This window comes from Ictidomys tridecemlineatus, chromosome 4 (assembly GCF_052094955.1).
Source record: "Ictidomys tridecemlineatus isolate mIctTri1 chromosome 4, mIctTri1.hap1, whole genome shotgun sequence".
Lineage (NCBI taxonomy): Eukaryota > Metazoa > Chordata > Mammalia > Rodentia > Sciuridae > Ictidomys > Ictidomys tridecemlineatus.
This window is the reverse complement of record NC_135480.1, coordinates 74,667,482-74,686,738: the sequence shown is the minus strand read 5'-3', so window position 1 is coordinate 74,686,738 and position 19,257 is coordinate 74,667,482.

Here is a 19,257-nt window from a genome sequence, read left to right as displayed (position 1 = left end):
GACATGAAAAGACAAACTGCAGAGGAATATATTTGCAACCCATATTTTCAATAAAGGGCTAGTCTCTAGATTATATAAAGAGTTCTCAAAATTCAGCGTAAAACAATTTGGAGGCTCACGGTTTCAGAGGTCTCAATTCATAGACAACAGGATTCATTCTCAGGGCTCAGGGTGAGGCTGAACATCATGGTGGAGTGTGGTGGAGGGAGGGAAGCAGCTCACATGATGACCTGGAAGCAGAGAGAGAGAAATCCACTTGCCAAATTCAAATATATACCCCAAAGCCACGCCCCCAACATTCCATCTCCTCCAGTCACCCTCTACTGCCTTCAATTACTACTCAATCAACATCATCAGGTGGTTAATTTGCTGATTGAATAAAGGTTCTCCCAACCCAATAATTCCTCCTCTAAACTCTCTCACTCTGTCTCACATCTGACCTTTTGGGGGACTCCTCACATCAACACCATAAGGAGAAGTGAAGTAATATTTTACCAAAGAAGATATACAGATGGCAAATAAGCACATGAAAGATGTAAACATCATTTACCACTAAAAATGCAAGTTAAAACCACTCAGAGAAAAAAGCCTCAAACGGTACATACTGTTTTGTTCTATTTATATATAACATTATTCAAATGACAAAATTATGGGGGGAAAAAGAATGGGTTACTGGATGTAAGGAGTAGAGAGAAGTAGGGATGGGAGGTGAGTGGGCGTGACTATAACAGGAATGCATGAAAGATCCTTGTGGTGATGGAGATGATCTGATGCTTACCTATGTCCATGTCAATATCCTGATTATGATTTTTCAAGAGATGTCCACTGGGGGAAACTAGGTGAGGGGTAAACCGGATCTATCTGTATTGTTTTTTTCTAAGAAGTAACAAAATTAATTTCAATAAAGAATAACAAACCTCCACAGAAATCTGCGCTTAAAGGAAATCTTCCCCATGGCATAATTTTGAGTGAGAAAATAAGTCTGGGTAAAGAAAGTCGTCTTATTGAAAACAATAAATAATTTTGAATTTTCATGGGAAATTCTAGGAGAAAAGCAGTAAAGAGATTAGGAAATGAAGAGAAAGTGGATGACATGTAGAAATTCAAAATCTGAGGGCCAGACAGATAGTTGGAAGACTAAAAAGAACAGATGGGAAAAGTAGTAGACTTGGAAGATGTACAGATTGAAAATTTCAGTTCCTTGGGGCCTGAAGGACAACAAGCAGAACTACAGAAGCAGGTTGGCATTGTATGGGAGTACAACCCCAGTTCAGTGTATTTTGTGCTAATATCATATTTATATTTTCCCAAATATTGAAGTTAATTGGATCAACTTTTTGTCATGAGGCATAACATAACTATTGGTGGAATTCCTACCAGGGTACATATGAGGTTAGCATATAACTCACTTATTTGTCTTCTTTCTCCATCTGTTATGATGACACGGCAGAAATAATTTCATTAGAAAATTTGTAATAATCATACTAAATGAGATGAGGGTTGGGAAGCCTCAAGCTGAGGCCTCAACATTGTTTTAAATGATACATATGTAAGTAATAAATAGGCACTTCTCATTGCATGTATTTTCCCCTTAGTCATTCAATGTTTGTTTCAGGCATAGAAGAATGCTAGTTGCAATTGAAATACACAGCAATATTTTAATATAGAAGACATCTCTATTAATGGTTATAGTCCAGAGCTTCAATGAATGGCTCAGGAAGATCACAGATTAATTCAGGGAGGTGTTGGAATATTATTGACTTTTTAAAGAAGACATTTAAATCAGGAGCAGAGATGTTGGGATGGAGGAAGTTTTTTTCAGGTAATATTTCCTATATTGGAAAATTCCAGTCTTGGTAGAATTTCTTCTCATGCCATTGGTGCATCAACTTAAGCGAATGGGAAATGTGTTTCTTCATGGAAATTGAAAATTCCAAATTATCTAATTAGCTTCTGATTTTTCTTCTTCTCCTTCTCTTCTTTCTTCTCACCAGGGATTGGAACCAGAGGTGGAACCACAACCCCAGCCTTTTCTATTTTTTTTTTTTTAATTTTGAGACAGGATCTCACTAAGTTACCCAGGGCTTTGCTAAATTGTTGAGGCTGGCTTTGAATTTGCAATCCTCCTGCTTCAGTTTCCCAATTCATCAGGATTACACGTTTGTGCCAGGGCTCCCAGCAAGTTAGCTTCTTTCTAAGCATTTGATTCAGTGTTTAAACAATGTTACCCAACTCTATGCTCCTTCCTCAGCACTGCTTCATTTCTTACTTCTGTGTGAGACACCAAGGAAGCCTCACATACATCATCTCTCCCTGTCCAGCAGTTCAAGGAGTCTGGTTTACTGAAAACAGAAGTCTTCAAGTTGCATTTCTCTGGGTGGACCTGCCTTGGAACATGAATTCATTTTTAAACCACACTGTGTCAAGCAGGATAGAATAAGGTGATTAAACTAGATTGTACCGGATGGTGCACTCTTGAATCCTATGAGTGAAATCAACTTTACCTGAAAAACATGAGATGAAAATGGGCAAGTAGTGGTTCTGAGGAAAACAGGGGGCACCAGTACCCTGGTGGAGGGCTGGATTTGGGAATACCACAGCGTTCCATTTCCTTTAGAGTCATGCTGAAGCAATTCGACCTTGTTGCTTATCTGTTGTACATCTATTCAGCTTCTCCACTTTCAAAATGCCTAGCAGCTGCATGGCTAATTTGGATCTTGAGTCAGCTTTTTTGTTGTTGCTGAAGATTCATCTTTGTTCTAAGATGATCCTCCATACGCGACACTGTGGGTGGTGCGTAACAGACTGTGCTGTTGCCTTTTTAAAGGCATCGATGGGGCTCTTGAGGGAAAATAATTTAGCAGACTGTAGAATCTGTGTACTCATAATTGCAACCAAGATGCCTTGACTCCAAATTAAGAAAATAAAAATCCAATAAGATGACCCATCCCTAGGTCCCTTTGCTGCTGATTCTCAAATTAGGAGTGTCCAATTTAGAAGGTCTGAGCAATGAGTACAGTTTGGAGCCTGAGACTTGGCAGTCCTTGAGGTACAACTAGATGAGTCAAACAGTTTTGCCTGCACACTGAACTACCATCTATGCTCTACTTACGCAGAAAGAGTCAGGAGGACACTTAGAGATGGGATCTAAATGATTGTCTAACATATAGGAGAGCAAGCTCTGGAGAAGGTTCCAGGATTGTTACAGTAAGTGGATGATACCAGAATCCAAGTCAGTTGCCCCTAATTTTTCTGGGCAAAAACCCATTAAAGCAATAAAAGGGAACTGAGGAAGCTTGGTAAGATGGTAGAAGCTGATGAGGCCATGCTGCTAGAGAACAAAGCAGACTAGGCCGCCATCCTACCCAGACAGAACAGAAACCCCTCCACAAACCTCTCTCTCCCAAGCCTTTGTGCTATGTTCCAGGTTTATGTTCTTTCTCTACAGGCATCTCTAGGGATCTCTGAGAGCTCTAGGTCATTGCATTAAAGCCCAAATCCCTTCATTAGCAAATCTTCACTGTTTAAGGCTACAGCTGATAGGTCTGGGGTGACGTTGGATTTAAACTTAGGAACCTGGAATTAGGACACATAGAGAGCAATTTGCACCCAAGAAGCAGAGCTTTAAAGTCAAGTAAACACAAAACTTCTTCAGATTTTCTTGATGATCCAGTTATATAATAAAGCACAAGGTTTCCATTATCTTTCACTGTTCCTCACTCACCACTCCTGTGCATTATCCAAATGCCCTACTTTTCTCCTCTTCTCCTTTACTTCTGACTCCTTTGCTTACAGCAAATGGAGGTGCTGCTTCTTTAGTCAGAGAACATATGTACACCCCATTTTGTTCTTGCCCATCAGTTAAACAGAAGCAAGAAGTATAGATGCGTTCTGTGTACTAGCTAAGGAATAGTTACAGATGTCAAAAGTTCTTAATATACTTGTTAATTTAACACATACATTCCCTCTGACTCCTCAAAGCTAACAGAAGGGACTGATACTATGGGTAATCCAAATATAATTTCTGTTTGGCTTTGAAAATTGTTCTGTTCTGACATTTGGATACTGGTGTGCCTGGTGTTCAGGGAATTCACAACCTCGAAGCAGCCATATGGTACGGAGTGGCCAGCAGCCTCTGAAAGAACAAATGATTTCCCAATCTCACTCCTGCTAAATGCCTCCCTGCTCTGTATCCCTGTTGGTGATGAGCAGAAGCTTCTCAGTGCAGTGCAAATCCTCAATCTAACTGTCCTCATCCTCCCATTTTGCACCACATTCATTTTCTTCATACAATAAGGATGACAGATATGATGAAAGGGACTCAAAACAGAAATAGAAAGCCCAAACCATCTTGCATCTTCTCTCTTTTCTCCTCCGCCTTCTATAATAAAATATATTGTTATCACTGGGGACATGAAATTTAAGAATCTTAGAATTATATATTGATCTTAATGGATTATATTGGGATTATTATTGATCTGATGGTTCTAACAATTAAAACTAATCAGTTAAGATAAATTTTCAAAAGATTGTTTAAAATTCAACACAAATTGTTTGAAAATTCAACTTTTCATTCAGATTAACTTCAATAGTTAGCATAGATTCAAGCCAGGAAAATGTGTGAAGTGTTTAATAAGAAGGAGATGCACATACACATATAAAAAGATGTCTATGTTATACTGTTTAAAGGAAAGAGCAGGTTACAATACAATTGTGTAAAGCATTATGTCTTTCATGAACTCATTAATTTATTAATTAATATAATACATTTTTACAAGTGTAAGAAAAAATTCTATTAGAAAGCAATCCACCACATTATTAACAGTGGTTACATCTGCAGGACAGAATTGGGTGGATAGGGACAGGAAACTTTTATGGTGTATTTTACATCATTCAAAAAAACAGTAATGAGTGATTTCTTGTTACTCGGTGTTCTCATTTTCATATTAAGACATTGAATATTTTTGCAACTCTTTGTGGTCTTATTTTTTAAAAGTTAAAAATGTTTAAAGAAATTTTATCTAAAATATCTTTTACCCACTTTCAAATTTCTAATAACCATCATTGGTAATGTTTTAATAAAAAGTGGGATTGTTTTATATCCTATATGCTTTACTCTTTGGTTTACTTTTGCTAACATAATTTTTTAGGCAGTTTGTCTTGACATTTACTTAAAATTTTAATCTTAAATTAGATTTAATTTTACTTAAATACATTTTTAAAATTTCTTTGTGACCAAAATCATACACAACAAAACTGACCTTTTTTAATATTTAATTTTTAGCTATAGGTGGACACAATACCTTTATTTTATTTTTATGTGATGCTGAGGATTGAACCCAGTGCCTCACTCATGCTAGGTGAGCACTCTACCTCTGAGCCAAACCCCAGCCCTAAAACTGACCTTTAGGGTCACCAGGTTACAAGAAGTATGTGTCTTTGGGGAGACCGTATTCAGAAGAACTTTCTAATGTATAACTGACTTTAAGAATACATGATCAGATGCACAGACCCTCCACAAGTATTTTTATTTTATGTAAATCAGTCTTGAGATGAATTGATTTTATTTGATAAACCACTATTATTAACATGGCTTTGTCAGAAATTTCTTATATACATGCAAGTTCACATGCCACAATGTTATTTAATGTCTTCCTTCTGAGCCGGTTCTTTGTGCTGTTGGTTCTGTCTCCTCCACCACTGCTATCCTATGCTATTCTAGAATGCATTCAAAACAAAATAGACCATCCAGGTCTCCCTGGGAAAATAGAGGATGTATAAATGAAACTGGTTGAAGACAGAGCTACAGCTCAGTGTTGTGGTTATTCTTGGCATGGAAGGATGGTTCTCTTCTACAGAATGTTAGGCCTGTAAAGAATATCTGCCTTTGGCTCATCCCCATTTAAGGAAGCCTGCCTTCTCAGCAGCAACAGCCCCAGACTGTTACCTGCCAGCCCAGTTTGCTTCTCCTGATCTTCATTTAGACCCACCTACAATTGGCATAGCATCTCTCAGAGGGACTCTGGCCTCCTTATATTTTCTCAATTGACAAATTCTTTGGGACTGAGAATGCAGGTCTCAGTCCTCAGAATGGTATTACTTTATTTATTTAGAATTAAAGTTGGAAAATCTTGAAAAGATTGTTTAGGTCAATCTTATTTATAGATGAGGACCTGAGACGTCAAGTAACTTTCCTGAAGTCGCAAAGCTTTGTGATGGCAGAGTTGGAACTTATCAGGTGACATCCTATTCTCAAGGCCAGAACTTTTTTACTACATTTTGTTAACAATAGTTTTGTTACATTTTGTGGGTTTTTTTAAGGTAATGCAGTAACTTTTCTGAAATAAAAATCAGGAATATAGGTTTGGAGATTTGGAAGGAGATATGAAAGAAAAACTAGACCAAGAAAAACAGAATGAAAATGAAAGGTTAGTGATCAGGCTGGCAAAGAAATAGTGGAAGTTTTTATTGGCTGGGTCTGTCTGCTCTTTATCCATTGGCTGGATCTCTCTGCTCTTTATCCATGGATGATAAACTAACTCTGCACTAAAGGTCAAGTGTGGGCTGTAGGTTATGATACTCAATTTTTAGGATACATGAGAATGGTAGGATGGGTAGAGCTAGGAAGACATTCCAACATGAACAATTTTCACTTATGACCTTGCAGTTTCCTCCACAAAGATTTACTAAACATTGGATAGTAGACACTAATGTTAACAGAGACCTTAGATAAGTCCATATTAAAATCAATATGAAAAATCCTTCCAGATTAATCCAAATAGATAAATGCAATAAACTTTGGTTTCATATCAGCAATGGGATAATTACCTCTAGAGAAAGTCGATTTCCTTCATGTGCATAGTCATCTGCCCCTGTAACATGTGCTCTTTTGTTGTTTTTCTGGGAATAAGACTATCTCTTGGGACTTATAAACTGATAAATTCAGGCTTCATGTTTCTTAATTTTGTAGCCAACCAAGAACATCTTCATTTGAGATCATTGGTGCTTTTGCTGAATGTATGGGTTAAATAAACATTTATTATGTCCTTATTTTATGCCCAGGCTGTACTATAAGCTAAGAATGTTAAAAATATAAAAGACTGTCTAGCTTATTTCATGATACAGTTATTTAGAAAAAACACTTGAAATGCAAAATAATCAATGATGAGCATCATAAAATGGAAATATAGATAAAGGAATGAATGAGGAAGCCTAACACCATGTTTGATAGATAGTAGCTGCTTCATAAATGTCTACAGAAAAATAAATTTATGGGTTTGACAGGGAGGGGAAGGTGAATTAGAGAAGTTTTGGAGATAAGCTGAGATTTGAATAAAACCTCTGAAAACTAAGTACTTATGCCTTTGTCCAATTAAGAAATTGAACTTAATTTTGCCTTCTAAATATCTTGGGATTTTGAAAATAGTGAATATAAAGTTTGTTGGATTTTCAAGGCAGAAATCCTGTCCCCTTCTGGTTTTCTAGTATTCCCAGTGAGACAGGTGAACTGCAGTGAGCAGCAGATCCTTTGCTCTCCTCAGGTCAGAAGGTCACTATCCATACTTCCCTAGCACATGCACCTTCCATGGGTCCATCCCTGTCTTCTACATGGTTGGAAACAAGATATAGCATCATCCCTCAAGGCTGACACAGCACCCAACCAATATGTAATTATGTGAAATTTCCTCTTTACCTTACATAATTTATATAAATACAGGCTAACCATTAGAGCCTAGGCATATTCCCATACACATTTGTATATATAACAAGGGGAAGTGTGGTGCTATGGGAAAAATGTGGTCTTTGAAAGATGATAGACACTGGTTTAAGCTCTACTCCTACCACTTATGACCCATGGAACATCAATGCTCATTTTCTGTTCCTAAGCCTCAGTTTTCTCACTTGTGAAAGGGCAAAGAATTCTTATTCCCACAGAGAAGTTCCAAGAATTCTCTGATGGAATACATATAAAATACCTTTGTCCCTCCAAGGTAGAGAGAGCTTTGCTTTTACCTCTCAAAATCTGTGTCCTGGGGGAGCAGAGTCCCCTTTACTCCAGATGTGTTATGATTATTAGTTCCTCTCTTGTCACTATGCTACCAAGGTCCTGTAAGATTAGCTCAGAATAAAAGTAGGTACCAGTTAATGCCCCAGTGTTAGTCCTCAAGCAACCATTTCACAAACCATCTCACACTTCCTCATAGATTCTACATCATCTAAGACATATCTGAGAGGGTATTGTTTGAGTCCAAAACTATGTATGTTTACATTTCTGCAATGGCCTTTTACAGGCAAAGGATTCACACCACAGGTGAAGGTTGATGTGACATGGGAAAAGGGCACAGGTGTCTGAGGCATGAGTATTTTGAGTTCAAATAAATATATTGACAAAATTATATGGTTCTATTGTGTGCATATGCAAAAATGTAACAACAAATCTCACTATTATGTATAATTATAGTGCACCAATAAAAATGTGGAAAATCTATAATTTCCAAATAGAAAATCTAGATAGATAATGTTTTAAGATTAAAACAAAAGATTTCTATTACTTGGCAATTTAGTCACCCAACCTCTCTTCTCATTAGTCAGCTAAGGAAATGATATATACCTCAAAATGTATTAGAGGATTAGCTCAAATAGACTAATAAAATATAAATATGACCAAATTTCATTTAGTGGGCAGGAGAGAGAGAGAGAGAGAGAGAGAGAGAGAGAGAGAGAGAGAGAGAGAGAAATATCTTTATTTTCCCTAGCCTTTTTTTGTTTTGTTCTATGAGATGACAGAAGGCCTAGAGATGATTAGTTTTGTCCTTTTGATCTTCTCTCTAGACTTCAGTTGCTTTTTATGCCTGGGGGAGATTGATGTAATGAGAAGAATAACCAGCTAGTATCTGCAGAAAAGTCAACTTTTATTTAAGGCTATGAGTCTTCAACTACAAAACTGAGATCCAATGCTAACTTCAAGGTATTTCCATGAGAATTAAGTGGGACAGCATCTACGCAGTGCTTTGGTTAGAACGGGTCCTTAATTGATGGTAGTGATGATTATTAATGATATCATTAACTACATCTACAGTACTCTACAGTACCAACTCACCTCTTTTCCTTATATAGCTACAGAATTATTGGTTTGCATTATAAATTGCATGCTTTTAACATCACCAAAGATACACACACACACACACACACACACACACACACACAGACAGAGAGAGGGAGAGAGAGAGAGAGAGAGAGAGAGAGAGAGAGAGAGAGAGAGAATAGAGAGAATTTTTGCTTGTTGGAACAAGCTCCAAATACCTTCTATTTACTGAGCAGATCCCATCTGTTTGTGTGTTCCCCCATTAAGGAATTAAGTTTATGCCTAAGGTTAAAAGAAATGAAGAAATGAAGAAATGTTTCTAATTCAAGAACAGAATCTAAAAAGATTTTTTTGTCGTTGTTTTTGAGGCAAGGTCTCACTAAATTGCTAAGGGCTTCACTAAATTGCTCAGGCAGGCTTTGAACTTGTGATCCTCTTGCTTTAGCTTCCCAAGCCACAGAGATTACAGGTGAGTACCATCATGCTCAGCAGAATCTAAGATTTTTTTAAAAGTACCCTTATGATTCTGGAATATATTCCATGAAAGATAAAAATGAAAGGGTAATCTTCTTGATAAAGAAGTATCTTTTAGGGTTTCTACTTAGCCACATCATTTTAGAATATTACCCTCTTCTGATTCTACCTGCAAAAGCAAAAATATTATTATTAACCAAATAACAACTATGATTATTTCTACCACTCCAGCACAAGAAACCCTTGTTTAAGATTTATATAAAATTAGTCACGTTTCAAATTTCTCATTTGGAGGGGAACATCTTCAGAGTTTAATCAGTTGTTGCTTATAGTTCATGTTAAAATTAATCAACCAACCACATAATAGTTGTGACTATTTCTCCCTTCCTTCTTTTCCTCCTTCCTTCTTCCTCTCTTCCTCCTTCTCTTTCTCCCTCTTATCCTCATCCATTGTTTTCCCTTCCATCCTCCATCTTTTCTTCTTCTTCCTCTCCTCCTGTTCCCCTTCTTTCACTTCCTCTTTCCCCTTTTCTCCCATACCTCTTCATTCATTCCTTATTCCTTTTAAACATGTGCTGAGTAGGAACATGTTCCAATCACTGCACAAGATTGGGGATATAAAAGATGAATAACTATTAAGTTTGTATATGCCACAAACCTCATACCAACATTTAGCTCAGTGCTTCTCAGTGTACAAAGATTTTTGGCTTCTTCATTTAAGAATGAAAAAAATATATATCTGTAGGGCAGTTTAATTACCTTTTTTTCCCAAAATGTCAGATGGGAAATGTGAGACTCAGAAAACTTGATGACTTGTCTAATAAGAATATGACAGGCAATTAAGCTGTGCCCTTTATCAAAAGAGTGAAAAGTAAGTGGAGAAATTCTGTATATAAAATCATACCCACAGGAAAAAGCAAGGGGTTTCTATGATTGAAACAAGTATTTTCTCTCTTGGAGTTTCTGATCCTAAATATTTAAAATAAGCAGCTTAGGTTAAAAAAACAATAATAAATTTGAAATGAAGATGATCCCAGAATTAATAGAATTCTGCTCTTTAAAGGGTGTGCACTCTGGGGGTGGCTGACAGCTCTACCAGTATATATTTTCCACTTTTGAGGCTGCACAATCTGTCTTCCTAATGCAGTATAATTACCATCTAAAGTGACACACCGCATGAAGCATCTTGGCACGGAAATGGAGTTTATTGTTTTCTGGAAATATTTACAGTCATGTAAGTTAGATGCTGTCATGAAACCAGTCTAAAACACTGTATAAAATCTTCACATAGAGTGTATTCAAAACGTTCTCTTCAGAACAAAGGGTACAGTTGCTTGTGAGAACACTGATCTACCAACCCAGCAGCCATTTGCTCCTTCCTTGTGTCTGGCAGAATCTAGATTTGCTCTCATACAGTCCTATGCTCATGTGCTTCTATGGCTTAGAAGACCAGATCTTCTTTTCAATAGTGTTCATTAAATGTGCTCCTTCAAAAATGGGATTCATAGTGATTTGGTAAATTCTCTGCTATCTGAGATAAAGAAGGACCAGCCAAACCAACATTTTTACTTCATCATTCATTTAACCAATATTATTAAAGGCTTAATATTTGCCAGGCATGTACTAGAACCTGGGGAAGCAAGTGCAAGGAATAAAATAATACAAATCTCCAAGTTCAAAATTTTTCAGCTGGTAAATTTTAAAAGTCAAAGGCATGCATAGGAAAGGAGAATTGTTATAATATGCATGCAACTTTAAGTAGTATCTGGGTATGTATGTATAGTTAGATAGATAGATGATTGATTGATAGATAGATAGATAGATAGATATAGATGCTTCACAACTCATGATGATGTTATGCCCTGACAAGCCCATCATAAATTCAAAATATCATAAGTCAAAAAATGCATTTTATTTATCAAACTTTCTGAACATCATAGTACCGTCTCTACTAAATACTTATTTATTTTGCATCATCTTAAATTTGAAAAATCATAAGTCAAACCATTTCAAGTCAGGGACCACTTGTAAGTATACAAATACATATATACACACAAATATATATAGTTAGATATACAGATAGTAGTATATATAATGTATTATAATATGAAGTTAAAAGGGGGTACTGAGCCTTGTTTCAGAATTAAGGGAAAGATTCCCATAGAATGCAATATCTAAGCTGAGAAATGAAAGGGCATTATAAGGATAGCAAACAGGTATTATATCTATCTGTGTCAGGTTTTGTCAATAAACTCTGTTGGAAATATGATGCTTAAAAATATCTGGTATTTCTAAAGATTGTTCTATCGAACAAAATACATTGATAAGAACTAGATTTGACCTATTGTTTAAAAACTTTAACAATACATAGGAAACAACAATCCCTAAGGAGGAGATATTCAACAATCGAGGAAAATAATTCACAAGAGAGAGGAAACAAATTGTGTTACCCCTACAATTCCCCATTTACTACCTTGAGAAAGCATTCAGGTCATTAAGGGAAGAAGAAAATCCAGGCAGATACCAGAAATCTATTTGAGTTATGGCCATGAAGCTGAGAGTCTGGGAAACCAAAGCTGACAAGAATTTGCAAAGCAGACTACCAGAGATTAGAGCTACTCAGAGGAAGACAGGTCCCTGGATGACCTTGGCTGATCCATCTCTTCTGCCTCCTGCTAATTCTTAGGATGATGATTGTGAAATGTGCTGAAAATGTAACCCCCTGAAATAAAGAGGAACTATCCAGAATATCCTGGCCTAGGTCCTCGTCCATCCTAGAAAACAAAGTCCTGCAATGCCTTAACTCAGTGATCCCAGTTCCTCTGGGAGTATAAAACCTAGGTGCTGTACTTTCTGGGTCCACAAACTGCACAGCTAAAGTAGAATATGAACAGATGAAACTCCATTCATCCTGGGCAGTATTACCAAGCTTTGAGGAACCATATCACTATGGATCTCAAGCTTTTGTTCATTCTTGCTACCACCTGTAAGTAATAAAATTGCTTTGCCTTACTTCTCATATGAACATTTTAACTGTGATCATATTCTGGCAACTGAGTCTCCTCAAAAATCTCCTGCCATATCTGAGAAACTTAGGAAAGATTGACAAGATGTTTACAGTCTTCTTTAGAGATTGATACCGGTATAAAAACTTTACAGGGCAGAGGAGAATAGAATGATATATTCAAAGTGGTAAAGGAGAAAAACTGGCAAACATGTATATTTTAGTGTCACATAGAAATGAAAAACAGTTAAACTTTCCCCCAAAAAAATGAAAGTTGAGAGAATTCTTCACCACTAGCCTCTCCTAAAAGAACTAGTAAGGGGAGTTCTTCAATCTGATAGAAAAGCATGCTAACTAGTTACCCAAAAGTATGTGGAAGTGAAAAATAACTGATCAAAATAAGATCATGATTTCTAAATATTCTAACTCTGTAAAAGTGGTATGCAAATAATTTATACCTTTAATATGATAGTTAAAAGACAAACTACTAAAAATAATCACAGATATAATGATTTGGTAAGAGGTATAAAATATAAAAATATACAAATTCTGACAAGAAATTAAAATGTACATGGAAGTGGAATAAAAGTACAGCATTAATTTATGTGGTCAAAGTTAAGTTGTACTCAGCTTAAAATAGCCTGCTATAACTATAAGATATTTTGATAAGCTTCGCAGTAACTATAAAGCAAAAATTCGTAGTAGATAAACAAAATATGTAAAGAAAGTAATTGAAGCATACCACATGAGTAAATAATCTAATCACAAAGAGAAAAAGAGATGAACAAAAAAACTAACAAAAAGTTAAAAAGAAATTAAAAACTTGCAGTATTAAATTCTTTACCTGTCAAAATTACCTTTAGTCTGTATATGTTAAATTCTCCAATCAAAGGATAGAATGAATGGATGGATTAAAAAACAAGTAATAACAACAAAAGGAGGAGGATAGGAAAAGGAAAGACAGTGGAATGAATCTTATATAATTTTCCCTAGAAATAGAAGAATGAGTTAAGTCCAAAATTGTTAGAAGAAAGGGAATAAGATCAAGGGACTAGAAAAAAAAGGTAGGGAAAAAATCAATGAATGTAAGAGTGAGTTTTTTTTAAAGGATAAGCAGAACTGAGAAAACAGAGAAAATGACTGAGAAAAAACCCCGGGAAAAATAAATAAAATCAGAAACTAAAGGAAAATTACACTCTATAAATAACATATTTTCTGCCTTAAAGTAGGTATATCTCATTTTAAAATCCACATGATTTTCTACATAGATGCATAAAAGCCATTTGGTGAAATTCAGCATCCTTGTATGATAAAAACTCTCAACAAATTAGGTATAGAAGAAATGTTCCACAATACAAAAAAGGCCAACTACAGAAAACCCACTGACATCATACTAAATAGTGAAAAGTTGGAAATTTTTTTCTAACATCAAGAATGATACTAGGATGCCCACTCTCACCATTTCTATTAATCATACTATTGAAAGTCCTAGTCAGAGTAGTTATGCAACAGAGAGAAATAAAGAGCATGCAAATTGGAAAAGAAGAAATTAAACTACTTCTATTTGTAGATAACATGATATTATATACAGAAAGCTCTAAATACTCTACCAAGAAACTGTTAGGATAAATGAATTCAGTTAAGACATGAAAATCAACATAGAAAAACATTAGTGTTTCTGTACATCAACAAGAAATTGTATAAAAAATAATTTTTTTAAAATTCCATTTTTGATAGCTACAAAAATATACACAAATAAATTTATCTGAGGAAATGAAAGATCTATACCTTAAAAATACAAACATATTAATGAAATAAATTAAAGAAAACACAAATAAGTGCAATGATTTCTTTTGTTCAGGGATTAAAATAATATTGTTAAAATGCCATATTATCTAAAGTGATCTCCAGATTTAATTTGATTCTTATCAAAACACCAATGTCTTCTTTTGCAGAAATATTTTTAAAAAATCCTAAAATCCATATAAACTCACAAAGATCTCAAAAATCCAAACCAAAATAACAAAAAACAAAAAGCAAAAAACCTCAAGCAAAAAAACCAAAGTTAGATATCAAGCAATCTGATTTCAAAATATACCACAAAGCTAAAGTAATCAAATCTACATTGTAATAGAATAAAAGTAGACCAATGGAACAGAATAGAGAGAGAGCAAAGAAGTCAATGCAGGAGTTTAGGGTCAATTAAATTTCAAAATCAATGCAAAGAAACTACAATCAGCAAAGGACAGTCTGTTCAATAGATGGTATTGGGGAAGCCAGATATCTATATGCAGAAGAATGACATTAAATCCTTATTTCAAAACTTGTACAAAAATGAAATCAATATAGTTGAGATATTAAACATAAAAATAATAGAACAAAACGTAGAGGAAAAGCTCCATGACATTAGTCTGGTTCTTCTTCTTCGTAGTAGTAATAGTAGTAGTAGTAGTAGCATTGTTATTATTATTATTATTTTGGACATGACTCCAAAAGAAAATCCTACAAAAGTAGAAATAGACAAATCAAAGTATATTAAACTAAAAAGGGTCTGCATAGTCAAGGCAATAATCAGAAGAGTGAGGAGACAACTTAAGGAATGGGAGAAAATACTGTAAACCAAACAATTGATAAGAGTTTAACATTCAATATTATAAGGAATTCAACTCCATACATGGAAAACCAATAACCTTATTTTAAAAATGTGAAAAAGACCTCTATAGGTATTTCTTAATAAAAGAAATAAAAATAGCCAACAAGTATATAAGAAAATGCTCAACATACCTAATCTTCAGGGAAATGCAAATGAAGACAACAAATATCACTGTGTGTCTGTTAGCATGGCTATTGTCGAATTTGACAAATAATAACAAGTGTTGGCAAGGATATGGGGAAAAAGAGACCCTTCTACATTGTTAGTGGTATAAATTATAATAATAATTAGAGAAACCATTTTCACATTCCTCCAAAAACTAAAAATAGAACAACCATGTAATCCACAATTCCAGTACTGGGAATATGTCCAAAACAATTGAAATCTTTATGTTAAAGAGATCTGCCCATGTTCATGGCAGCATTATTCACAAAAGCCAAGAGGTGGAATCAGTCTAAGTTTCCATTAGGAAAAGGGTGGAATTTGTAGACACTCTCCAGAGAGATACTTCAATATCAACTTAGACTAAAATATAATACAAAAGATTATGCACTGGACAGTTGCTAAGAAATCAGATTTTAAGTTTTCTTTCCATCCATACACATAAAAACAGAGATAAATATATGAGATGATACATATTTTAAATGGCCTGACTTAGCCATTTCATAATGTACACACATAAACATCTATTGTGCATCATAAATATATATGATTTGTCCTTGCTCATTAATAAAAAATGAGATGCCAACAAACTGAATATAAAAAGAAATAAAACCAAGATTCAATTATATATTACAAAAGAAACTAACTTTGGAAAGACAAAAATACATTAAAAGCAAGGAGGGAAGCATGTACTGATTTATTAAAGGAAGCAGGAATTATTATATTAACAGCAATATAGTTGTTACAAATTATAACAGAATTTATAAATTTATAGAAAATAATATTCTGGAGGTTATAGAGGCTAATTTGAGAATGTTAAGGGTGTCAATTAATCAAATGGTATGTAGTTATCCTAAATATTTATGCAACTAATAACAGAACTTCAAAATATCTAGAGAAAAATCTCTAATAAAACTGTAAAGGGAAATAAATCCACAATTAAAATTAATGACTTTCACATTCTTCCATGATACTTGATGGAATACATCAACTGGAAATCATTAAAGATGTTTGAAAAATTTAAAAAAAACACTATATTAATAACTTAAACTATTTGACCTTTATAGAACATGCCACAAAAAGTAGAAGAATGTGCATTATTTTCATGAAACATCTACCAAGATAGCCTACATCCTGGCCAGTAAGCATGTATCCATGAATTCAAAAATAGAAATATAGCTGGAAAATCTCCAAATATTTGAACAATAAATTACCTGTCAATAACCATGAGTCAAAGAAGAAATCTAAAAGAGAGATTTCAAAATATATTGAACTGGATGAAAATGAACATACATCAAAATTTGGGTGATGCCCCTAAAGCAATACATAAGGGAGATGTCATAATATTGAGTACTTCTGATAGAAAAAAAGTCCCAAATCATTGACCTCAGTTCCCAACTGGAAGAAGTAGTAAAAGAAAAGAAAATTTGGAGAAAATGTAAGTAAATAAAAGGATATAATATCAAAGCTGATATTAAATATAAAGCAGAAAAAACATGGAGAAAATTCTTGAAAATAAAAACTGGCCCTTTGAAAAGACCAGTAAGAGTGACAAAGATACAGGAAGGATTTGAGGGAAAGGCAAAACAATAACAACAACAAACCCCTTAAATTGCTAATATTGGGAAGAAAATAGGTGGCAAACACATAGTCTACAAATATTAGAAGCATAATAAGGGAGTATTATGAGCAACTTCATGCTAATGAACTAGACACTTTAAATAAAATGGGCCAGTCCTTTGAAAGACACAAACTATGAAAGCTAATGTGAAACAAAAATAGGTAACATGAATAATCTTCTCTCAATTAAAATTAAATTTATTAAAAACCGTCACACAGGAAATATCCAATTTCAAATGGCTTAATGGGGGAATTATACTAAATATAAAAAGGAAACAATACAATTTTAACCAAACTCTTTCAGAAAATTACAAAGGAGAAAAGATTCTCAATTCATTTTGTGAGATCAGCATTACACCAACATGACATCAAAACCAGACAAAGTACTAAATTAAGTGATATATATATATATATATATATACACATATGTTTATATAATAAAAATATATGAAAAAACTCTTAACATTTTGAAAATTGATTCTTATAATGCATAAAATAGTTAATGCATCATGAACAAGTTTATTCCAGAAATGGAAGAATGGTTTTAGTATTTGAAAATCAATCAATTTAATTAATCACAATTACAAACTAAAATGAGAAAAAAATGATTATTTCAAAATATGCAGAAAAAAGCAATTACAAAAAAATCTGTGATTTGTGATAAAAATTCTCTGCAAACACATTCCTTCAGTGTGATAAATAACATTTGTGAAAATCTCCCCCATAACTTTAAAGTTAGAACTGAAAGACAGAATGCTTTACCTTTAATATAAGAAGTGATGCAAGAAGATGCAATGCCACCACTTAGATTAACTACCATACTTAGGGTACTGGCCAGGTCCATAAATCATGAGGTTAAATGGCACCTATGTTAAAAAAGGAGATGTGAAAACCTCTTCATTACCAGACAGTATGATGTTCTGCACAAGCATACTATGGAATCTACAAAAAAATCTTCTAAATTATGAACTAACAATTTTGTTTCTCTATACTAGCAATGGTAGTTAAGTTATTAAATTAAATTAAATTAAACTGACAACTAGAAATTTAAATTACATTAATTGAAATTAAATAAAATTCAGTCCCTAAAATGTGTTTGAGTCTGACAAAAGATATACAATGTCCATATAAAACATTAATTATACATATTTAAAAGACTTAAATATATGTGAGGATCTACACTATATTCAAGATCTAAGAGAGTCCAAAATTTAAGATGTTATTTCTAACTAAATTGGTCTGTTGATTAAATTCTTACCAATCAAAATATAAACAGGAATTTAATAGAAATTGATAAGTTGTATATAAAATTTATATGGGAATTCAAAGGGTTAATAAGAACCAAAAGAATAAAAACAATTAGGATACTTATTTTAATTTGCCAACTATTTGTATGACTATGCTGTGGTTACTACAATCAAGTCTCTATGGCATTAATATCAAGAAAAACAGACATCAATGTTATAGAATAAAAAGTTCAGACATAAGTCCATATGTACATCGTCAGTTGATTTTAAACAAATATGCAAATGTAACTCTGAAAAATGACAGTCTTTTCAATAAACTATGTTGTAGTAATTGGATGTTCAAATAGAATAAAATTGAACTGGGATCCATACTGTATAAACTTAAATGAAAAATGGATCATTGACCTAAATGTAAAACTTAACACTATAAAACTTCATGATAAAAACATAGACAACGTTTTAGAGAAAATTTCTGAAACCATAAACACTGTTCCTAAAAATAAAAAATGAAAAGTTTCATAATGTCAGGTTAGGAAAGTATTTCTTTAATGTTACATCGAAAGCACAATCCACACAAAAAATTAAAATTTGACTTGATTAAATTCAGAAGTTTCTAGTCTTCAAAAGCCAATGTTAAAGAATGAAAATAAATGACAGACTATGGAAACTATTTTTCAAATTAGATATCTGACAAAATCTCTATCCAGAATATATAAAGAAATCTGATCATTCAATGAAAAAGATGGCAAAACACTTGAACATAACACTTTACTTTAAAAACCTATGTAGACATTAGATAATCATACAAAAGGATGCTCGGCATCATTAACCAATAGAGAAATAAAATTTTAAATCACAATAAGATGTCATCACATCTATTAGAATGTCTAACATGAAAAACAATGATAATATCAAATGTTTTCAAGGATATTGAGTAAATCAAACTGTCATACAGTACTGCTGGAAGTATAATAGGGTACAGTCATGTGGGGAAAACTCTAGGAGTATCTTA